At 45.5% G+C, this 24,675-nt stretch overlaps 1 protein-coding gene and 1 non-coding gene across 2 annotated transcripts in view; one reads left to right on the top strand and one right to left on the bottom strand.

The window, feature by feature from the left end:
* The window catches only part of ASIC2 (acid sensing ion channel subunit 2), a 294,113-nt gene that overhangs the window by 150,807 nt on the left and 118,631 nt on the right, over positions 1-24,675 (bottom strand). The gene's annotated exons all lie outside the window — the stretch shown is intronic.
* TRNAK-UUU lies at positions 10,197-10,268 on the top strand. The gene has a single exon. It is a non-coding gene; the product is annotated as a tRNA-Lys (tRNA).

Genomic DNA, 24,675 nt, shown 5'->3' on the forward strand with positions numbered 1-24,675 from the left:
GCAAAGTTGAAGGTCAAATTTCAAAGGGCAGGGACTTCCCTGGTGGTCCAGTGGCTAAGACTGCATTCCCAAAGCAGGGAGTCTGGGGTTTCAATCCCTGGTCAGGGAACTAGATCTCACATGCCAAAAATAAGAGTTCAAATGCCACAAGTAAAGGTGGAAGATCCTGTGTGCTGCAGCTAAGATCTGCTGCTGCTGGTGCTAAGTCACTTCAGTCGTGTCCGACTCTGTGCGACCCCATAGACGGCAGCCCACCAGGCTCTCCCGTCCCTGGGATTCTCCAGGTAAGAACACTGGGGTGGGTTGCCATTTCCTTCTCCAGTGCATAAGAGTGAAAAGTGAAAGTGAAGTCGCTCAGTCGTGTCCGATTCCTAGCGACCCCATGGACGACGGCAGCCTACCAGGCTCCTCCGTCCATGGGATTTGCCGGGCAAGAGTACTGGAGTGGGTTGCCATTGCCTTCTCCCAGCTAAGATCTAGGGCAGCCAAATATAATAATATTGTAAAATATTAAATTAAAATACTTAATATTAAAAAAAGTTTCAAAGGACAGTGACCAAGTGCTGTGGGGGACTGTTAGCTGGGAAAATGAAGAAATGGTTGCCCCCCTTGTTTCTGGGGCCCTGGAAGCCTATCCCCTCTCCCCAACTGCAGGATCACTGAGGTCCTGGCATGCCACATGCCCTAAGACTCCTGAATGAAAGCAGGACCTGCTTCCCTAGGGCTTCAAGTAAGGCCTGACCCTTCTGGCCTCATCTTTGCAGTGACTGGAAGGAGATGGGCTGAAGGAAATACAGTGAGATCTAAGACAGCCGGCAGAGCCCAGAGTTGGAGCAAACAGAACCCTGCTCTCCTGCACAAGGGGAGCAGAATGGCATAGCACAGAGCCAGCTCTGCAGAAAGCATCTCGACAACTCATCAGGGGATGTCAGATTCCACTACAGCTTTAGAGATGACAGTGATTTGTTTGTTTCCTCTAAAGAGCTCAAGAAAGAGGCAGAATTTGACTTGCTCTGATGAAAAAAGCATCATCTGGTAACAGACTGCAATCACAGCATCACAATATCTTACGGCTGAAGGGAGAGGAGTCCCTGTCTGCCAGGCAGGTTGTGGAGGACTAAGTGAGCCAATGCCTACAAAGATTCCCATATGGAGTTAGGCACTTAGTAGGTGCACACTGCCTGATCACGTGATCCAGCTCCAAGCGTCAGGCCGGCACGTGACACTTAATATGTCCCAAACACATTTGTCACGGGCATCTCCGCCTTCACCAGCCCCTGATGCCATTAACTCAGCCTCTCCTCCTTCCATCATTTCTTTTGGTTGTACCTCTGCACCCAAGTGGCAAGTCAGCCATAACCGAAGCCTGAGAGGTAGATGGGACTCCTTTTAAAAAAAAAAATTTTTTTTTAATTTTACTTTTGGTTGCGCTAGGTCTTCGTTGCTGTGCATGGGCTCTCTCTAGTTGCCACGAGGTGGCAGTTACACTCTAGTTGCAGTACTTGGGCATCTCATTGTGGTGGCTTCTCTTGTTGGAGAGTTCAAGCTCTAGGTGTGCGGGTTTCAGTACTTGCAGCCTGTGGGGGCCCCGCAGTTGCAGCTCACGGGCTCTAGAGCGTGGGCTCAATAGTTGTGATGTAGGGGCTTAGTTGCCCTGTGGCATGTCGGATCTTCCGGGACCAGGGATTGAACTGGTGTCGTGGCAGGTGGATTCTTAACCACCGAACCACCAGGGAAGCTTGGGGACTCCTCTCTTGACCTCTGGAGTCACTTACCAAGCTACAGGGCTTCCTCCCAAAGGGGCTCCCAGTTCTGCTTCTAGCTTCTGAGCACCACGATCGTTGCCCTAGTTGAGTTCCTTGTAATTTCTCCCTGGACCATTGCCACATTCTTAACATTGCCCCCCATCTCCCACCTCCAGTTTTTGCCTCTCTTCTCTCCAAACACTTCTACTTATGAAGCCAAATGGATTTTTCCAAAGGCAGCTCGGCTCTCATTCCTGGATTCAAAAATCTTAAATGTCTCCCCGTTGCCTACTGCGTTAGGTAAACGCTTCACTTTGGTGTTTAAGCCCTTACCCCATAGGGTTTTGGGCTGAGCTCTCACAGCCTTCTTTTGGCATCTCTCCTGGATAAACGCTGTGCTCTGCAAAACCAGATCATCTACCATTTCCCAAGCAAGGATTTTCTGGCCCATTTGCCCACCTCCAAGCCCTCTGCCTGACACGCCTTCCTCAATCTCTGTGTGCACAAGTCCAACTCATCCTCTGGGGCCCACTGAATGCCATTTCCTAGAGGAGGAAGTCCTTCTCATCTCCAGCCAGATGTTACCACTATTTACCTATGAATAGCAGAACATGATGGCTCAGACCTCTCCTGAAACTCTTCCCCTGATGGGCCCTGCATGATGGATGTTTGTAGACAGGTCCTATGTCCCATAAAGCACAGGGATGACACTCAGTTCTTTTGAATCCGCTATAGTGCTGAGCAGGGCTGTCTACACTATAGACACAATGTAACTGCCAGCTGGAAAATGAGATTTCCCATTGAGTGGGTGGGTCATCTGAATCCTTCTCCATCCTCCCTGGGTCAAGCTTGTGCTATCTACTGTTCAAAGAGGGAGACTTCCTGGAACCTGCAGGCTCTTGAACTGCTTAGTCTGTCTGTCTGTGCCGTGTACCTAGTCCTGTCCGACTCTTTGCGACCCCGTGGACTGTAGCCCATCAGGCTCCTCTGTCCATGGGATTTTCCAGGCAGAAATACTGGAGTGGGTTGCCATTTCCTTCTCTGGGAATCTTCCCGACCCAGGGAGTGAATGGGTGTCTCCTGCATTGGCAGGTGGATTTTACCACTGAGCCAGCTGGGAAGCCCTTGGTACTGATTAGCTGTTGTAGATGTTACCAAGTTGCCAAGCTCTGAGGACCTTGAGACCTTATCCTTTCTAATTCCCTCATTTCACAGAAGAAACTGAGGTGCAGAGAGCAGAAGTTACTTACCTAGGGTAAGGCTGGGCTGGGACTGGAATCTTAGTGACTTAGGTCGGAGGTATTTCTAGCTAAATGGACTGATTCATTCCTTTATTTATTCCTCTGTTCAACTTCCTTCACTGAGCATCAGATACCTGCCAGGTACTGCAGGAGGTCCTGAGGACTCAGAGATAAGAAAGAGTCCCTGCCTTGAAGGTGGAAGGGATGGATATGGCAATAGGCAAGGAGAGAGGGGGTGATGGGAGAATAGAGGTGGGCCCCTCACCCAGCCTTGGCCAGTGGTAAAGACGGTGTCTTCCATCCTCAAAGATGGTGGTTCTGTATCGACCACCCACACCCAGCTCCCACCCCCCACCTCCAGGGGATGATCAGCTTCTGCTGTGTCTCTTCCTTCCAAATTCTCTCCCACAGTCTGTGCTGCTGAGACAGTGTTTGACTGAAGCAATGAAATGGAGAAAGATGCTTTACATCACTCCAAGATCAGCTGTAAAGATTCAATTAGACAAGGCATATAAACCACTTAGCTTAGGGCCTTGCAGATCACGAACCCTCACTCAAAGTTAACTATTATTATCACAAATAAGAAACCAGAGGCTCAGGGAGGTTACATAATGGACCCAGAATAACACAGCTAGTAAGCAGGGGAGCTGGGCTTTGAAGCCAAGCCTGTCTGCCTTCAAAGCTCTTCTCTTTCCAAAACGCCACCCAGACTTAAGTTAGGGAACCCAAGTGTCTCTTGTGCTCCTCCAGCTGATGGAGATGATCCCAGGAAGCCCTGGGGTCAGAGAACCCGTGGTGTGTCCCAAGTGTGTGTCTTTTCATACACTCAGAAAGAAGGTTCCTGGACACCACTGAAGCATAATAATACATAACAACATGTGCAGAAAGAATAATCTCTGCAGGCTTGAGCGGACCTCTTGGTGCTCTTTTGTACCAGGAAATGCACAAGACCCCCAAGATGAGTCAATCCCCTTCGGAGCCAATCTTGTCCTGTGCTAGGAAGGCCATGGAGGAGAGAGAGCTTTCTGGAAGCTAATAAGATGGAGCTGACAAAGAAGACCGCACTCCCAGGGGCGCTAGAAACAAGCACAGTCATTACGTGGTAATGTGGGAGCCCTTCCAAGAGGACCAAGTGTAGCCAAGACATCCTTCTGGTAAATTCTTCCTCTAGTTTTATTCACCTGAAATTTTTTTTCATAGAAATGACTGGCAGAGTGATTTAAATCTAATGGAGGAAATGGGTGAGCCAAATGGCAGGACCCTGATTTAGAAGACTCAGTACGCAGAAGTCTAGATAGCTGGAACCCATTGGAGGTTGCTTCTGCCATAAAAAGATTCATCTCTAAATTACCTACAAGTAGGAAATGGCTTCCCATTGTCATTTGAAAAGCAGACTAGGAGATGGGGGAGCATAAGGTCGACAAAATTAAAGGCACAAGTAGGAAAAATCTATCAACTGAAAGTCCTTTAGGACAGCTCTCGAAATGCAGACAGGAGGGAAAGGGACCTCGGCCGTTTATGACTTTGTTTTTGCAGCATTGTCTGTCTCCTGTCGTGCAGGTTCCACCAAGGCAATTGTCCGCATGTTTGCCAAGCACTCACATACACATTACAAGAGGCCCTGTGTTTCTTGTATCCCCACCCCTCAAAAAACAAACACAAAAACCAGCCAGGAACCCAACAGAAGAGCTTAAGAATTTCCTGCCTGAAAGAATTCAAAGATCTCACAGATCATAATGGACTCAAGATCAGATGGCTCAATCATCATATACCTTTCTATAATGTTGGTGTCAAATATTTACCCCACTTTCGCTGTGATGGGGAGCCCTCTACTTCCTAAGGCAATCCATCCCACTCTGCACAGCCCTGACCAACTGGGAGTTGTTGGTGATGAGCCCAACACATGGAGCACCAGCCACGTGCTCTGGGTTTCTGGGCTTTCCCTCTTCCACTCCACAGGACTTCAGATATGTGACTTTATAGGTCCCAACCAACATACCCAAGAGTCAAGGCTAGCTCTGGCTCCATAAATGCCCAGGAAGGCATCAAGTCTTTTAACACACAGGTATGGTTTGATGCATCATCTCTGAGCCCGAGGGGCAGCAAGATGGTGCCGGGATTTGAAAATCCCAAGGTTTTCATTTTATTCTGCTACTGGTTCTCTCTAACAGCCAGTAAAAACTAACATCTTTTTTCCTACCTAGGAAACTTCACTGAAGCCATGGTTTGTGTTGCCCAGCACATTTCTATCTCTAGTTCAAATGTCTTCTCAGGACTCCAGGTCTGGAAGTCCCACTGCTTATTCCATATCGTGTTTCAGTACTTTTAGAGGCTCTTTTAACTCAGTACATTCAACTCAGTAATGCCTCGAATAAGACATAATTCTCAAATTTCAATCCTTATTATTATTATTTTTTTTCCTGTCAACACATGGCTGGAAATTCAGAGGGAAAAAAATGCTTTGGAGCTTGCATGCGAGCTGGTTGTAGAAGACAGATGTCAGCCTAGTGGTTCAAAGCCCTGGCTTAGAGCAGGGCAGACCTGGGTTCTAAGTCACTTAGTAGCCATGAGATCTTGGGCAAACGCCTTAATTTTCTCAAGTATCAGTTTTCTCATTGGGAATATGGGATGGGGGAGGGAAAGCATAACATCTTTCTTCCAGGGCGGCTGTGAGGCTTAAAGGAGAAAAGCTCAGCAAAGCTGGTAGCACCATGCCTAACACTAAATAAAGAAATCATCTATGCTACTCTTTTTCCTCTCTTTTGGCCTCTGATGGCTAATTCCTGAGTCCCAGACAACCCGGTGATGAAACCACTGACAGGCCAGCTGCTCCATTAGCCTGGTGGAAGTAGAAACTTCATGAGTCCTTTCCTTGCCTCAGGCGTCCGCTCTGGAGGCTTCAGGAAACCAGATGTGTTCCCCTCTGGGAACTCAGAGAATTTTGAAGGAAAATTGGGTGAAAGAATTTAGGCAGACTTCCCAGGACCTACACATTTAGAAAAGCTCAGCAAGTTCTGAAAATCAGATCCATGTGTCAATACATCCCTTCATACATTTGTCAAAAATTCACCATCATGTACTCTGGAAGAGGCACCTTCTTGGTGGGACCAAGATTCATAAGCTGGGCCCTGCCCTTGAGGCCCTCCCGTCTTAGCGGGGGTGTAAAGGGTTCCATCGCTTTGGGAGCTTCTGAATCTCCCTGGTGGTCCAGTTGTTAAGAATCCACAGGTTCAATCCCTGGTCCAGGAAGATTCCACATGCAGTGGGGCAACTAAGTCTGTAAGCCAGCACCACTGAAGCCTGCATTCCCTAGGGCCTGTGCTCTGCAACAAGAGAAGCCGCAGCAATAAGAAGCGCATGTGCCACAATTAGAGAGTAGTCCCTGCTCGCTGCAGCTAGAGAAAGCCTGTGCAAAGCCACGAAGACCCAGTGGAGCCCAAAATAAATAAATTAAAATTTTTTAATTAAAAAGGAAATTTTACAAAAAATGAGCTTCCTTTATCAGAACTTAAAACCCTGAGCAATTAAGATGTTGTAAATTGAAGAGTTCTTTCCAATGAATAAAATTCCTCTTATTTCTAATGAATATGAGATGGCTTACATGAAGCTAAGTACTCCAATGATTATAAAATCTCCACCATAGAACATCAACATTTCTTCTTTTACTGTTTAAGTGGCCTATTAAATTGATACTGATTAGGCATTTTTCTTTCTCAAATTCTTTCTCTCTGACACTGATCGTTTGCATCATTTTTAACCCATGGTCTGATCTGGGCTGAAATGGTTTTTTCCTCCCGATCTGTTTAGGGGGCATTTCTAGGCACTTCTTCCAAGCTGCTGGCAAAAAGCAATCTCTGTGCATATTTTAGGTCCCCCAATTTCCAAACACTGTCCTGAGTTAATGTCACTTTATTTTCCAAAGCACTCCTTTCCTCTTGACTGTGACTAAGTGGTTTTGCCTCTGTATGACCATAGAGATAAAAGAATTCACAGATAGAAAGAAAAGGCCCTTCCCTTTCTTTTGAAACTAGAAAGCCTAGCCTTGTGGAGCCTGTGGCAGGTTGAAACGACTTCATGTGGCTTCCACGTATAGAACGAGGAAGCTCTGCTATATTGAAGAAGCAGCCCTTTTGATCTATAAACACGTTCTCATTAATTCATCAGGTCCGGCTGCTGCCACTGACCTGGCGTCTGCGGACTCCATTCTGTCCCCCTAGTCCCCACACCACCCTCATCTCTTCCCTGGATGGCTCCCATTTGCTCCTGACTGGTCTTGGTCCTCTCCATCTTGCTTTTCCAATGAACTCTCTATCTTGTAGCCAAGAGTCAGCTTTCTAAAATACAAATCTGCATTTTTCAATGCCTTGACTCAAAAGCCCTCCCCACTGTTTTCTGGAAAAAGCCCAATTTTGGCATCCCTGTATGATCCAGTCCCTGATCATGCCTTCAGCCTGTCTCTCTGACTCTCCTACTGTGTGCTGAGCAAGCTGGGAGCCCCAGAAAGGTGCCATATTCTTGTCTCCTGGCCTTCGCACAGGCTGTTTCCCCTTCCTAGAATGCCCTTTATCTCCCCTTCTCTAGCTGACATTTATTCATCCTTCAGATTTCTGTTTCTCCTCTGAGCTGTCTCCATTTTTAAGAAAATTTTTTTGGCCATGTGGTGCTCTGGATATTAATTCCTGGACTAGGGATTGAACCTGTGGCACTTGCAGTGGAAGGATGGAGTCTTAACCACTGGACCACTAGGGAAGTCCCTGAGAGGTCTTCATGTTTTACCTTTTCAGGTTGGCAGCCTGTGGGCTTTCCTCCAGTGCTGTCGCACTTTCCACATCCTGTTGAAACTGGTCACTTGTCTGTCTCCCCCATTAGATTATGAGCTCGTTGAGGGCAGGTTGTATATCTCATTCCTCTACACACCTCCAGAGTCTGGTGCAGAGGGGGCTCAATAAGGATTTCTTGAATGCGAGTGAAAGAACCTGTTATTTCCTTTGATCATGATGACCATTTACGAGTGTAGGCAGAGCAAGACTTATGTCCAGTTTCACAGGTGAGGGAACCGAGGCTCAGCGACACGTAGCCTGCTCTGACTTGCTGTGATGCAGTTATCATCCATCAGTTGATGGGTGGGTGGTGCTGGCAGTGGTGTGACTGGAGGAATCCATGTCTGGGAATCTGGTGATGGTGGGGGCCCGAGTCAGGGCTTAAAACCGTTCTCTTACTCACTCATTCAATGAACATATCCTGATCACCTATTGTGTATCAGGCATTGTGCTAGCCAGGACCCTGGCCTCAGAGTGGGCACAGCCCAGGTCTCTGCAGACTAGTCTAGTTTTCCAACCTTATTCTAATCATGAGAACCTGGTCAGAGCTAGGACCTTCCCTCCAGAAAAAGATGAACCTAGGTGCATGCGTGTGTGTGTGCACAAACACACCCACACACATTCTGTGTACATTTCAGGGTGTCTGAATTCCCCTGAAACTTGCCTGTGGACCCTCAGTTAAGAGTCCTTAGTTTAGATGAGAAGACAGGCATGGAAACAATTATGTGATATGAAACATGGGGCTGAGAAATTAGAAGTTCCACCCTTACCAGGACAAAGGAACTGGAGAAGACTGGGCATGTCACTCACTTGACATGAGTTTTACTGAGCACCTACTATGTGTCAGGAGCTGCACTGAACACCAGGGACAGATGGTGAATAAGAGCATATAATCCCTCTTCTCTGGCTCTTACAGTCCAGTTGACCAGGCAGTGGCATTTGAACTGAGCCTTAAGTTCAGGAAAGGAGATGGGAGAGGGCAGTCCAGGCAGAGTGAGACCAGTCTGAGATCTGGGAGGACAGGCAGACAGGCACCATCTCCTTCTCTGATGCTCCCCACCGACTAGAGGTGAGATGAGTTTCCAGCGCTCACTCTGGAAGAAGACAGCCCAGCAGTGGAAAGCGCCGTGGAGGGCTGGGAGACTGTGTGCGCGCGTGCGCGCTTTGCGCACGCACAAACACGAATGAGCAGATCAGCTCACTGTCACCGTGGATCGCGCTTCCCTGGACTCTGGCCTCCCTGCACTAGTGCCCACAGCCGACACCTGGGATTGCCATGCCCGAGACACCACCGAGGTTGCTTCCCTGATCTCAGCCCCGAACCCCGGGAGAGAGCTTTCTCTTATTTCTTTCCCCACCTTGGTCAGAATTTCAAGTGCATGAGAAATGGAAGCTCACGGGCAGCTTGGATACTAATGAGTCCCTGCGGCCCAGCGCAGTCCGCAAAGCACCAGCGCCTTTGTGCACAGCCATCCATGCGGGCGGCAGGGGACCCCAGCGCGCAGCTGTCAGCTCAGGTACCTCTTCAGCCTCAGTGCTAGTTTTCCACCTGCAAGACTTCGCTTCGCTTTAATGGAAGGAAACCAGTTCCTGCCTTCCTTTTAGTTTCTTGGCACGTATAATGCCCCTGGTGATATTTTTGGCGGATGCGTAGCTGGCAGTTAGAGGACGTTTTGTAACTACCACAAAACAACCGTTAAGCACCAAAAAATAAAAAGAGTTTTTCTTTTTGGATCACGAAAGAATACAGACACGTCTGGCTTTGTAAAATTACTGTCAGTCAGTGGGCATATGGGTTCCTGAAAAGTTGGGCAGAAATCACAATATTGTGGAAAGCATCCTCAAAAAGCATCCCACTCTACCTGGCAAGGCGCGTCCTCCTCCTTCGGATACTGCCTAAATGGCTCCTTCTTTAGAAAGCCTTTTCTGGATCCCCTCCAGTGGAAAGAACAGATTTTTGTTGCCTCTCTACCATGTGCCGCTGTCTGAGCGACATTATATGTTATCGCAAACCACCCTCTCTACAGCCCCAGAGATGGTAGCCGTGCTGTATTACGGGTGAAGAAACGAAGGCTGCGAAGTGAAAAGGCTTGTACGGGTTTTCAACGCTTATAGGTGATGCAGCCAGAGGCTGAAACCCAGACTGAACTGATGCTAAAACTCATGCTCTGTTCAAACAGCTGCTGAGGTAGTTCTGCTCGGAAGCTCCTTCCCTTCCGGCTTTGACCATAAGTCACATCCACTTTAAGCATTTGTTGACGGGTTCTTTCTTTCCATTTGGTGGGGCTCTGATGCAGGCATCATCATGGCCTTCTTAGGGTCTAGATTGCTTCTCCCATAGGAGGAATGCAGGGAGTATTTGTGGAATGAAAGTAGGAATGGATGGGTATTCCCTGATGGTCCAGTGGTTAGGACTTGGCACTTTTCCTGCCAGAGCCCAGGTTTGATCCCTGGTTGAGGAACTACGATCCCACAAGCTGCGTGGTACAGCAAAAAAAAAAAAAAAAAAAAAAGTAGGAATTGATTATAGATTTCCTCAGAGATATCTAATCTGCAACAAGTTTCAGTGTATCTGTAACTCTTTCTTAGATTTCCTTGTTTGCCTCCTCCCTAAGGAGGTGCAGTTCTCTTGCAAAAGGTAGTTTGCTAGCTATATTGTTAGCCGCCAGAGCTCAGTGAAGTCCCCCGTCTATCCCAGGTCTCACAAAGGAGGAGGGGGAGCACTGTCTGAGTGACAGTGACCAGGTGGGAGGTGGGGAGCATTGCCCTGCGCTCATTCCTGCTGGGTCCCTCCCCTCTGCTAGACCCTCTGTTCTCAGCACGCTCTGAATGAAGACAGTACGTCTTGAGGAAATTCAACATCCCTTTCCGGGATCTGGTGCTGGCCAAGTGGGCGGACGGAATGGTTTCATTTGAAATCCCCCTTCATTCCCCCACCTTCCTCTCCATCTACTGGTCCAGGAATCACAAGTCCTTGGCAGTGATTTCAGGCTGGTTGATTTTTCAGGGAAAATTTCTATTGGAAACCATGATGGGGAGGACTCATTCAGCTATTTGGGGGAAGGAAATGGCAACCCACTCCAGTGTTCTTGCCTGGAGAATCCCAGGGACAGGGGAGCCTGGTGGGCTGCCGTCTATGGGGTCGCACAGAGTCGGACATGACTGAAGTGACTTAGCAGCAGTAGCAGCAGCAGTGATGTTTAGAAACTGTGCTTCTTTTAAGTCTTTACTGAATTTGTTACAGTATTGCTTCTTTTTGTTGTTTTTGGGCTTGCAGCATGTGGAATCTTAATTCCTGGACCAGGAATGGAACCCATGCCCCGAGCACTGGAAGGCCAAGTCTTAGCCACTGAACCAGTAGGGAAGCCCCTAGAAACCATGCTTCTTGAAGCCCCTGACTCCTGGCCAGAATCCCATCTCCAGATGACATCCAGGCATATTTACCGAGCCCATGTGTGGGGAGTTTTGTGAAGCTACCAGCCTGCAGGCTCACATGGTCATGCGGAGCTGGGGCCCCTACCAGGCAAGTCTGATTGGCTAAATGCTCTGCTCCTTCTGGTCTCTGTGGGCAAACTGTGAGGTTGCCAGGGCGTGCCCTGTTTCATGTCTGGATATACTTTAGCAATGCAGAGCCTCTTTGGGGAGTTCTGGTTGATTGAGGAAAAAAGACAAATCCCTTTGTTGGCAAGCATCTGGCCAATTCATAGACTATTAGAAGCTGGAGGAGACTTCACTGGGGCTCAGTGGTAAAGAATCCACCTGCTGATGCAGGAGACATGAGTTCGATCCCTGATCTGGGAAGATTCCACATGTCTCAGGGCAACTAAACCCGTGTGCCCCAAGTACTGAGCCTGAGCTCTAAACTCCGGGAGCCAAAACTACTGAGCCCGTGCACCCAACTACTGAGCCAGCATGCCCTAGAGCCTGTGCTCTGCAACAAGAGAAGCCACCGCAATGAGAAGCCCTCCCATCACAACTAGAGAGTGGTCCCACTCGCCGCAACTATAGAAAAGCCTGCACAGCCATGAAGATCCAGTGTGGTCAAAAATAATAAATAAAATTATTTTAAAAAACTAAAAAAAAAGAGAGAGACTTTATTGGGATTACCAGTAGCCAGAGGTCATCTGCATGACAATGCCAGGCAACCCAGCAGAACCTGAATTCTGACCCCTGACCCAGCACACAGCAGCAGTGAGCTCTTGGATTAGTCATTTATTTTGTTAGCACTTTGGTTCCATTGTCTGTAAAATAAGGCTAATACTCATAGCTGACACTCAGAGAGCTACTTACCACACCACTCTTTACATAGATAAGATCATTACTGCCTTTCAACGACCCTATTGTATTAGTTTCCTGGAGCTGATGTAACAAATCAGCCCAAGTTTATTGTCTCAAAGTTACAGAGACCAGAAATCTGAAATCTAGCTGGCTGATTTTTTATTAAAAAACATTTATATTTATTTTTGGCTGCGCTGGGTCTTCCTTGCTGCTCGGGCTTTTCTCTAATTGCAGCGGGTGTGCGGGCTTCACGGCTCCAGGGCAGAGTCTTCAGTAGTTTTGGCTACCGGTCTTCAGAGCCCAGGCTCAGTAGGTGTGATGCATGAGCTTAGTTGCTCCTCAGCATGTGGGATTCTCCTGGATCAGGTATTGAACCCGTGTCTCCTGCATTGGCAGGTGGATTCTTTGCCACTGAGCCCCCAGGAAAGCCGCCATAGCGGGCGCACCGTTGGCTGGGCTGTGCTCCCTTGGAGGGAGGTGGGGAGAATCCATCTTTACCTCCTCCAGCTGTTGATGGCCCCTAGCATTCCTCAGCCTCCACAACTCTCTCCCCTGGGTCTCACATCCTACTTTCCTTCCTCTCAAGGATACCAACCACTGGATTTAGGATGCACCCTAAATCCAGGATGATATCATGCTGTGATCCTTAGCTCATTCGTATCTTCAAAGACTATTTTCATATATTAGTGGGTACCAGGGGTTAGGACTTGGAAATATCTTTTGGAATATGACTCAACTCATGACAAAGGTATCTCTCTGATGCCCATTTTACAGATGAGGAGACCAATCAGGGTCACACAGTGAGTAAGTAATGGATCTGAAATGCAAACCTATGTGGTCTGACTTCAGAACTTGTTTTTTTTTTTTAATATGGACCATTTTAAAAGTCTTTTTTGAATTTGTTACAATATTACTTCTGCCTTGTGTTTTGAATTTTTGGCCTTGAAGCATGTGGAAGCTTAGCTCCCAGACCGGGGATTGAACCCATACTCCCTGCATTGGAAGGCAAAGTCTTAACCACTGGATGGCCAGGGAAGAACTCAGAGCTCATTTTAAGAAATCATTACATTGGACAAATACTGAGTAGAGTTCTAGATGCTAGAAATGCAATAGTACAAAAAAAGAAAAGAGGGAAAAAACAGATCCTGAGACTGTTCTTGGAACAGCAAGCAGGCCAGTGTGGCTGAGGTGGAGACAGTGACAGAATGTATAGAACCTTCTAGTGATTTCGATTTTCAACTCACACGAGATGGGAAACTCATAGAGGGTTTTGAGGGAAGAAGTGACAGCATCTGCCTCGTGTCTTTAAAGGACTCCAGAGAGACCAGTGGGTTAAGAAGTGACTATTGTGGGTCCAAGGCATAAACAGGAAGACAGCTGGAAGGTCCAGGCAAGAGATGAGGATGCCCAGAGTAGGCAGGCAGTGGTGGTAGAGAAGTGGTCAGATTCTGTGCAGACTTTGATGCAACAGCCAATAGAATTTGCTGGTGGGTTGGATGTGGGCTTTGTTAAAAAAAAAAAAAGGATGCCCAGATTTTTGACCTGAGCACCTAGAAAGCTAGAGCTGCCCGTGATTCCTCTGCTTCTCCTGCAGGATTCTTGTAACAATCAAATGTAGTAACAAGCGGGAAAATGCTGCCCTGAAGCTTTGCCAAGTACCTTCCTTTGCTGCTGGTGGTGGTTATTATTATTTGTTCTGCGATTTGAAACTTTTTCCAGCTCCACGTTGCCAGAAGGTGCCAGACTGGGCTGAACCACTGTCAAGCAAATCACTGTCTGAATTACGAGAGAATATAATTATCTGACTGTAATTTTAAACTGTCCTTTTTAAGCCCCTCACTCTCTTCCCTGCGTGTGCTCAGTGCATATTTGAGATTCAAGAAGCTGCTCTCCCATCATAATGGACGAGACAATATCAATATAGGCAGAGACAAAGGAAACAGCGGCAGTTTGGAAATTATCTCCTTTGGATCCTTATTATTCTCCCCTGAGCCTCTGGGTGTAAATGGAACCACTGCAAGCTTTTTGCTCTTCGAAGTGTGAAGTACACGATGACTGGCTACTGTTCTAGAAGCGATAAATTCCTTCCCTCCCAACGTGCCCAGGTTTCTGGCAACATTCTTATCAATGTGACAGTTTTCCGTTGACTTTTTTCTTAATGGAGAGTAGTATTCCACATTTGATCCGTGAGTGTACCGGTGAATTTCCATTGCTTCTTCAATTCCTTCATTCAGACATTTCACAATGCTTATTAACACGAAGCTATTATTTTCATCATCCCTATTTTACAGATAAAGAAATTGACATTCAGAGAGGTGAAACTCACATGCTCAAGGCCACACAGCTAATAAGAGCAAGGACTGGACACGAGGACCAAGGAACTCTTCACTTCAAAGCGTGCCCACCACACTAAGTAGTGGGTTTTCAAAGGAACTGGTTTTACTGAAACCAACCTTTACTTCCCACCCCCCACCTCACCCTTTGCAAAACATTTTTTTTTAATTAACCTTAGTGAAATGTCATAACCATAGAGTGATTTTAATGAAAAACAGTTTTATTACTTTCAAATGTTATATAAATGATCAACTAAGATATAATAGAGTGCAAATAGTGAATATGAAGGGAGTTAATGAAAAAATTACAATTCATAATAAGCCTGTGGAACGCAGTGTGTATCATAAACACCGAAGACCTTTAACATTACAATAATTAATTGCAAGACTCAGAAGTCGCTGATGCATGAAAGGAATGCTTAATTTGAAAGCTCTTACTTTTAGAAAAAGGATACTGATTTTTAAATGGATTTCCCATACCTACTGAGACACCCAAAGTTCTCAGAAGTAGAGGTAATTTCAAATGATTTACTAAAAAAAAAAAAAGAAAAAAAAGAAAAGACCACAGACACCAGATCTGCTTTTATATCAAAGTCTGAACGAATGGGACTCAGATTAGGAAGCACTTATTGGATCCTTAATAATCTTCCATCAGTGGCCCTTCATCAAGCCCTGGTTAGAGCAGTGATGGAACAAGAGGACACCATCCACACTCTCCTGATCTGTTTTCCTGGGACTTATATCAGATTTTAACATTTGCATTCTAACTACATATATTCAGTTGCTGTTGTTGTATAAGTTGCTAAGTCATGTCCAACTCTTTTCAACCCCATGGACGGTCACCTGGCCAGGCTCCTCTGCCCATGGGATTTCCCAGATGAGAATACTAGAGTGGGTTGCTGTTTGCTTCTCCAGGGGATCTTCCCTGCCCAGGGACTGAACCCCTGTCTCCTGCATTGGCAGGTGGATTCTTTACTGTGAGCCACCAGGGAAGCCATTGGTACTTTGCAAAATTATCATTTGTTAGAGATAGAAGGGAGCCTACAGTTTTGGAGTCAAGACCTGCCATGGAGTCCTGGCTGTCACCTTGCTGTGTAAATTTTGGGCACATCCCTAAACATTCTGAGCTGCAATTTCCTCATCAAATTGAGATGATAAAATGTTAAGGGAAGTGAGACAGAGAAAGACAAGTATCATATCATATCACTCATATGCTGAATCTAAGTTAAATAAAAAAAGAAAAGAAAACAAATGAACTTATTTACAAAACAGAAATGGACTTGCTGCTGCTGCTAAATCACTTCAGTCGTATCCGACTCTGTGTGACCCCAGAGACGGCAGCCCACCAGGCTCCCCCGTCCCTGGGATTCTCCAGGCAAGAACACTGGAGTGGGTTGCCATTTCCTTCTCCAATGCAGGAAAGTGAAAAGTGAAAGTGAAGTCGCTCAGTCGTGTCCGACTCTTGGCGACCCCATGGACTGCAGCCTCCCAGGCTCCTCCATCCATGGGATTTTCCAGGCAAAAGTACTGGAGTGGGGTGCCATTGCCTTCTCCGAGAAATGGACTTACAGATATCAAAAACAAACTTATGGTTGCCAAAGGGGAAACATGAGTAGGTGAGAGGAGATAAGTCAGAAGCCTGGGATGAACACATACGCACTGCTATATATAAGATAGATAACCAACAATGACCTACTGCATAGCACAGGGAACTCTATTCAGTATTCTGTGATAACCTATATGAGCAAAGCACCTAAAAGAGAATGAATATATGCACATGTAGGGCTTCCCTGCTGGCTCCAATGGGAAGAACCTGCCTGCAGTGTGGGAGACCAGGGTTCGATCCCTAGGTTAGGAAGATCCTTTGGAGAAGGGAATGGCTACTCACTCCAGTATTCTTGCCTGGAGAATTCCATGGACAGAGGAGCCTGGAGGGCTACAGTCCATGGGCTGCAGAGTTGGACAAGACTGAGGGATGAAAGTTCAAAGTTCATATGTGCATGTATAACTGAATCACTTTGCTGTACACCTGAAGCTAACACAACGTTGTAAATCAACTACACTCCAATTAAAAAAAAAAGATGCTAACGATAATGTCTGTGTCATAGGGCTATTTTGAAGATTTGAGCTTTGTATCTGAAATGTTGACTATGGTAACTGGCATATTACACAGTGCTGAGTTAAAGGAATCTCTCACTGTAATTGAGCCATACAACCCAATCCCTTTACTCTAGAGAGGAGGAACCAAAATATCAGGAGGTTAAAGTGACTTGCCCAAGTCTACCTGTGACAAGATGATGTAAAAGCAGAAGCAAGGTGTCCTGCCTCCAACACAATACCTCATCAACCATTATGTTAACATTGAACAACATCTCCTCCTACATAGCCATCGTAAAATTTCTCCACCTGGAACATGCCAGTCTAGAAAGCCTGTGAGAAGATATGCTGGGAGTGGGAAAGTCATGAATGCCCCCAGATTTCCTTAAAATGCTGCTGTCTGAGACTTGGGAAGGAAGGACAGGCTCCCTAGTCTTATGCCTTTAACCTGTCTCTGTGAAACTTTCTCCCATGGCATTTTCTATTCCCAAATGTGTCAGATTTCTGGTCCTCTGCATTCTTCATAATCGGTATCCCAAATAGCCTACCTGCTCCTGGTTATCCTGACATTTGTGTCTTGTTGCTTTCTCTGACCCCTTTTAATTTTTGTTGCTGTTGTTACTTTGTGGTTGTTGCTATCTTATTGGGAGTAGAGTTGCTTTTCAATGTTATATAACAAAGTGAATAGGTTGTCGTTGCTGTTGCTTAGTCGCTCAGTCATGTCCACCTCTTTGCGACCCCAGAAACTCTAGCCCACCAGGCTCCTCTCTCTCTCCTCTCCTCTCCTGCGATTTTCCGGCAAGATAACCAGAGTGGGTTGCCGTTTCCTCCTTCAGAGGATCTTCTCGGCCCATGGATTGAACCTTGACTCCGAGTCTGCTGCACTGTAGGCGGATTCTTTACCTCTGAGCCACCAAGGAAGCCCAAATTAGCTATATGTATACACATATCTTGGAGAAGGAAATGGCACCCCACTCCAGTACTCTTGCCTGGAAAATCTCATGGATGGAGGAGCCTGGTGGGCTGCAGTTCATGGGGTCTCTAAGAGTCGGACACGACTGAGGGACTTCACTTTCACTTTTCACTTTTCACTTTCATGCATTGGAGAAGGAAATGGCAACCCACTCCAGTGTTCTTGCCTGGAGAATCCCAGGGACGGGAGAGCCTGGTGGGCTGCCGTCCATGGGGTCGCACAGAGTCGGACACGACTGAAGCGACTTAGCAGTAGCAGCGGCAATACACACATCTGGGCTTCCCACACGGTATGGTAAAGAATCCACCTGCCAATGCAGGAGACATAAGAAATGTGGATTCAATCCCTGGGTCAGGAGGGTCCCCTGGAGGAGGAAATGGCAACCCACTCTGGTATTCTTGCCTGGAAAACTCCATGGACACAGGAACAGGGTGGGCTACAGTCCACGGGGTTGCAAAGAGTCGGGCATGACGGGGCACACCCGCATGCATGCATATATATATCCCTTCCCTCTTGGACCTCCCTCCCACCCCCCACCCCCATCCCACCCAACCAGGTCACCACAGAGCACAGAGCTGAGCTCCCCGTGCTGTACAGCAGGCTCCCACTAGGTATCTGTTTTACACACACAACGCACATACGTCAGTCCTAATCTCCCCGCTCATCCCTGCCCTCTGCCCTGCACACACATGTCTGTTCTCTACGTCAGCATCTCTTTTCCTGCCCCGCAAGCTTCATCTGTACCATTTTTCTAGATTCCCCACATATGTGTTAATACTAATGCCTGAAATTTCCGCCCTCGACTCCCTTCCCTTGCCCCCCACCCTTTTATACAGCTCCCTGCGTTCCACCCATCTTTGTCCTCTTTGTGGCAAGTACCCAGCACCACCAGCAGACCTGCTAATCCTAAGTATTGGCCTATGTCATCTGTGGCCTTGCTGGGTTTGTTCCAATTCAACAGTAAGTTTCAGGCAATGAAAGGCAGTCCTATTTCAGAGAGTATTAAGCTCCCAGCACTAATTACCCCCAGAAAGTAGTATAGATTTATATCAAATTTAGCACCTGCTTAATGTAAGCAAATGTGTTAAATTCATGAGACCTGGAATCTTCATTAAATATCTCAGAAGCAATCACCTCCCACCACTCCTTTTGTGGAATTAATAAAAGTGAGAAATTTGCCTCCAAGATTTATTCATTTCCAACCCTCTGGCACCTTCTCCGGAATCTCTTATTAAAGCAAAACAAAGCAACAATAATAAGTGAAGTCTAACCGGAAATCAAACTGATCACGCCTGTCTGTAATGTTACCCAGTGGCATTTGTAAAAATTGACTCTGTGAGTTTGAAATATCTCCTTCCTAGGGCAGTATGTTGTTTTTCAGTTTTTGATTGAGTTCTGTTTGCTTGTTTCACCGTCTCCTTCATGACATGGCTCTTGACGGTTTGAAGGGATGATATATTCTCTATAAAACCAGCACCCCGTCCACCCTCTTGGATGACTGAGGAAGATCAGTGGTGGGGCCCGGGGGTTACTGCACATAGAAAAACTGTCCCAGTCTGGCTCAAACAGTACACTGTTCAGTTTGCATAAAAACCTAGAATGGTTTTCAGACACCAGACAACAGTCAGCACAGGATGGTGCTCCCCAAGAGAAGGGCAACCAACAAAGTGAGCCCCACAGTTGCCCTGTCTACTTCCAGGAGACTTTCTAGACTGTAGGACAGGGAAGGATAACCTTAACAGAGGCTGGCAGCCTTCCTGAGTTGAGGTGACAGAGTTGAAAAATTCAGGAGTTCCAAATGCCTAGAATTCATGGGGTAGAATATCTAAGGGATAAAATTGTATGAAGAAAGAGTTCCAGAGATGTGCAGAAAGTCTCCCTGGAGTCTTCAGTGAGAACTGGTGAGTGCATGCGTATAAGGAAACAACCAAGGCTGAGAGAATCCCCAGAGACCAAACAGGGCCAGGAACGTTACCTGTTTCTATTAGCCAGAGTGCAACAACTTTGCAATATGCCAGGCTTCAACCAGACTCCTCAGAAGGGCATTTCTTCAGTAGTGGAGACAAATCAGCCATAGACTAAGGCTGTCTTGACCCACCTAATAAAGCTCAAAAGCAAGCTTTGAAGCAGGGGTTGTCAAACATTTTCTGTAAAGGGCCAGATAGTAAATATTTTAGGATCTATAGGCCATATGGTTTCTGTCTCAGTGACTTAAGTCTCTTGTTTTTATACAAAAGTAGTCACACATAAATGAATAAATGAGTGGACGCAGCTGGTGACTGTAATCCATTAAAACTTCATTTACAAAAACAGAAAGTGGGCTGGATTTTGCATGCAGAATATAGTTGGCTGATCCCTGTTCTAAAGCATTAAAATCGTCTCTGAATAATTTGACAGCATCCCAGAACAAAGCCTCTCAAAATTTAAAGGAATTGAAAACCCACAGCAAACAGCAGAAAATTCATAATGTCTAACACCCAATCAAAACTGATAAGGCATACAAAGAAACAGAGGTCTACCGTCCATAATAATGAGAAAAACCAATCAATGAAACAGACCCCAAAATGAAAAAGATGATCAAATTAGTAGACAAGGACATTAAGACAGTTGATATACGTATAAACCATGTTCAAGAAATATAGGGGAAAACTGAGCATGATAAGGAGAGACAGGGATGATATCAACAAGATTCAAAGCAAAATTTTAGAGATGAAAAGTATAATATCTTCAGTGAAAAATACATTGGTGGAATTCACAGCAGATTATGTAGCACAGAAGAAAAGATCACTGAGCCTGATGACACAGCAATAGAAACTGTCCAGAATGAAACGCAGAGAGAAGACAAAATAAAACTATCGGAGTATCAGTGCACTGTGGGATGGCATCAAATGACCTCAGTAATAGAGGAAGGGAGAAAAGAAAAAAAGAAAAAATACTTGAAGAAATAAGTGAAAGTCGTTCAGTCGTGTCTGACTCTCTGTGACCCCATGGAATTCTCCAGGCCAGAATATTGGAGTGGGTAGCCTTTCCCTTCTCCAGGGGATCTTCCCAACCCAGGGACTGAACCCAGGTCTTCTGCATTGCAGGTGGTTTCTTTACCAGCTGCGCCACCAGGGAAGCCCTTGACGAAAGAAAGGCCAGAATTTTTTAAAAGTTTGATGCAAATGATAAATCCACAGATGCAAATGATAAATCCATAGATGTAAATCAATCAGTGAACAGCAACTGTAAGAAACACAGAAAACTACATCAAAGCACACCATTATCAAATTACTGAAAAGCAGTGGCCAAGAGAAAAATCTCAAGTCAGAGAAAAAGACGCATTGTATACAGAGAAACAGATACAGAAACTAAAGCAGATGTCTCAGAAACAGTGAAAGCCAGAAGACAGTGGAGTGGTATCTTTAAAGTACTGAAAGGAAATAACCGTTGACCTAGAGTTCTAGATCTAGTGAAATGTATTTCAGAAACAAAGGTAAACCCAAAGTTTTTTTTTTTTTTCAAACATACAAATAGTGACAGAATTCATCGCTAGCAGACAACTACCAAGTGAAACGGCAAAGTAAGTCCTTTAAGCAGAAAATAAAATGATACCAGATGGATATGTGAATTTATATAAGGAATATGTGAGTAAATATAAAGTATTCTTTCTTATTTAAAAACTCTTTGAAAGATGGTATTTAACATGTAAGAAATGATGTATTGTGTGGTTTACAGCACATGTAGCAGAAAAATATGTGACAAAAATAGCAGTAAGGTGGGGTGGGGAAGATGTAAGTTTACTTTTGTAAGTTTCTTTTATTCGGTATGAAGTGATAAAATGGTCACTTGAAGATAGATTGTGATGTTAAAGATTTATACTGTAACTCTAGAGTTGTGGTTCCAGGGTTGCCTATCCTGGGGATATTTGTTACAACATAGGGAGGGGTTCTTGGCATCTAGTGAGTAGAGGTTAGGGATACTGTTAAATATTTCACCAGGATGCACAGGACAGCATCCTGTGACAAACAATTATCTAACCTCAAATCCTAATAGTGTCAGAGTTGAGAAACCCTGTTCTAGAGTAGTCACCAAAAATAGTAAACAAAGAGACAGAACTAGGAAGCCAACAAAGGAGAGGAACACGGAATGAAAAAAAAAAAGAGATTAATCAAAAAGAAGACCAGACTAGTAGGAAAAGAAAACAAAGACTAGATGGGGCAAATAGACAACAAACAGCAAGCTGATAGACTGAAAACCCAACCACGTCAAAAACCAGGTTAAATCAAATGGTCTCGACATCTCAGTTAAAGGCAGAGATGGCCAGACTGGATATTGAAAAAAGCAACACCCAACTATATGCTGTTCACAAAAACAACTTTGAACATAAAAACAAAGATGAAAGTATATAAAAGGGGAAACCATGCTGATTCTAACAAAAAGACACTAGAGTGGCTTTCTTACTACCAGACAAAGTAAATCTCAGAGCAAAGAATATTTTCAGGGACAAAAAATTCACTTCTCAATGGTAAAGGGGTTAATTCACCAAAACGTGAATAATAATAATGAATATTTATGCATTTAATGGCAGAGCTTCCAAACACATGAAGCAAAAACAGATAGAATTGAAAGTAGAAATAGACATAACTATAGCTGCAGCTGGGGGCATCAACACTCTATTAATAATGTATACAACATGTAGACAGAAAATTAGTAAGGGTACAGAAGACTTTAATAATAATGGAGAAAGAGTGAATGATTTTCCCCTAAAGATCAAGCAGAAGACAAGAATGTGTGCTCTTACCATGTCTATTAATCATTGTATTGGAGGTCCTAGCCCGTGCAATGAGATAAGAAACAAAAGGCGTATCAACTGGAAAGGAAAAAGTAAAACCAACTTTAGTCACAGAGAAAACAATAATCCATGTAGGAGATTGTAGTGAAAGTGAAAGTCACTCAGTCGTGTCCGACTCTTTGTGACCCCATAGACTATACAGTCCATGGAATTCTCTAGGCCAGAATACTGGAGTGGGTAGCCCTTCCCTTCTCCAGGGGATCTTCCCTACCCAGGGATCGACCCCAGGTCTCCCACATTGCGGGCAGATTCTTTACCAGCTGAGCCACAAGGGAGATTGTAAGGAATTTGCAAAAAAAAAAAAAGCTACCAGAACCAATAAGTGTGTCTAGTTGATACATACAACAATACAGAGAAGTTTAAAAGTTATTATGCCTGGCTAAAGTCAGACAAGAAGAGAACATACTGTCAGCCTCTGTTTCTATAAAATTCTAGAAAATTAAAATTAAAGGAGGGTGACAGAAACCAGATCAATTTCTCCCTATGGATGGAGACGGAAGAAGGGAAATGGATCACAAAAGAGAGGTGAGGGGATGGAAATGTTTGTCTTCTTGATTGCGTTGATGGGTTTCAGGCATCTTTGTCAAAACTCATCAGACTGAGCATTCTAAATATGTGCATATTACTGTGCAGTGATCATATCTCAATAAAGTTGGAAAAGATGCTAACAGAGGAAGGGGAAAGAGGAAGGGGAAGGGAGAGGAGGTGAGGAGGGGAGAAGGAGGTAGAGATGGAGAAGACACATGGAGAGGAGGAAGGAGAGGAAGGGAGGCTGCCGGCCACCTAGAGCTAGGACGGGCAACACCCCAAGGACTCCGTCCACGCTGCCGCTCACAGCACTGCTTTCTCAGAACTCAGGCTGTCTCCCTGTGTAGCTGCTCAGGATCACTGTTCCTAATGTCCTTGTTCACATCTGCAGGAAGGAGAAACACACTCCATAAAGTTTCCTCTTAAGACAGAAAACACTTGCCCAGCAAAGTACTCCTTATATCTCTTTGGCCAGAATGGTGCTACATGCCTTTTCCTGAACCTTTGATTGAAGAGGGGGCTTGCATATTGAGGAATTAACCCCAGAGTTCGCTGCCGTGATCTTACTCTAAGATATTTTTCTCCTCACCATGAAAGACAGTTCTTTTTCCTTCTCTCTGTCTCCTCCTTCCTCTTCTTCATCTTGTTTTTTTTCTTCTTCTTCTCCTTCCACTTCTCCCCTCCCCACCTTCCAACTCATCCTTCTTTCTATTCCTCCTCCTCCCCTTTCTCCTCCTCTTCCCCTTCTTCTTAATAAAGACATGTTATAGGTCACATTAATTCACAGATTTAAAATTGTATTTAGATACATTTATGAAAGATGAAGATATAAGTGGAGACAAGAGATGGGTTTGCTCTGTTACTAAGGTGACATTCACTGAGGACCATCCACATGCCCTGGGGTCTCTTGGATGGGCAGGGAACAGAGACATGCCGCTGCTCCTAGACCCTCACGTCCGAGTCCCTCTGACTCTTCAGTTCAGTTCAGTTCAGTCACTCAGTCGTGTCCGACTCTTTGCGACCCCATGAATTGTAGCACGCCAGGCCTCCCTGTCCATCACCGACTCCCAGAGTTCACTGAGACGGTGATACCATCCAGCCATCTCATCCTCTGTCATCCCCTTCTCCTTCTGCCCCCAATTCTTCCCTGCATCAAAGTCTTTTCCAAGGAGTCAATTCTTCGCATGAGGTGGCCAAAGTACTGGAGTTTCAGCTTCAGCTTCAGACCTTCTAATGAACACCCGGGACTGATCTCCTTCAGAATGGACTGGTTGGATCTCCTTGCAGTCCAAGGGACTCTCAAGAGTCTTCTCCAACAGCACAGTTCAAAAGCATCAATTCTTCGGCGCTCAGCCTTCTTCACAGTCCAACTCTCACATCCATACATGACCACAGGAAAAACCATTGCCTTGGCTAGATAGACCTTTGTTGGCAAAGTAACATCTCTGCTTTATAATATGCTGTCTAGGTTGGTCATAGCTTTCCTTCCAGGAGTAAGCGTCTTTTAATTTCATGGCTGCAATCACCATCTGCAGTGATTTTGCAGCTCCCCCCAAATAAAGTCTGACACTATTTCCACTGTTTCCTCATCTATTTGCCATGAAGTGATGGGACAAGATGCCATGATCTTAGTTTTCAAATGTTGAGCTTTAAGCCAACTTTTTCACTCTCCTCTTTCACTTTCATCAAGAGGCTTTTTAGTTCCTCTTCACTTTCTGCCATAGAGGTGGTGTCATCTGCATATCTGAAGTTATTGATATTTCCCCTGGCAATCTTGATGCCAACTTGTGCTTCTTCCAGCCCAGTGTTTCTCATGATGTACTCTG

Source organism: Oryx dammah, unplaced genomic scaffold, assembly GCF_014754425.2.
Source record: "Oryx dammah isolate SB20612 unplaced genomic scaffold, SCBI_Odam_1.1 HiC_scaffold_8, whole genome shotgun sequence".
NCBI lineage: Eukaryota > Metazoa > Chordata > Mammalia > Artiodactyla > Bovidae > Oryx > Oryx dammah.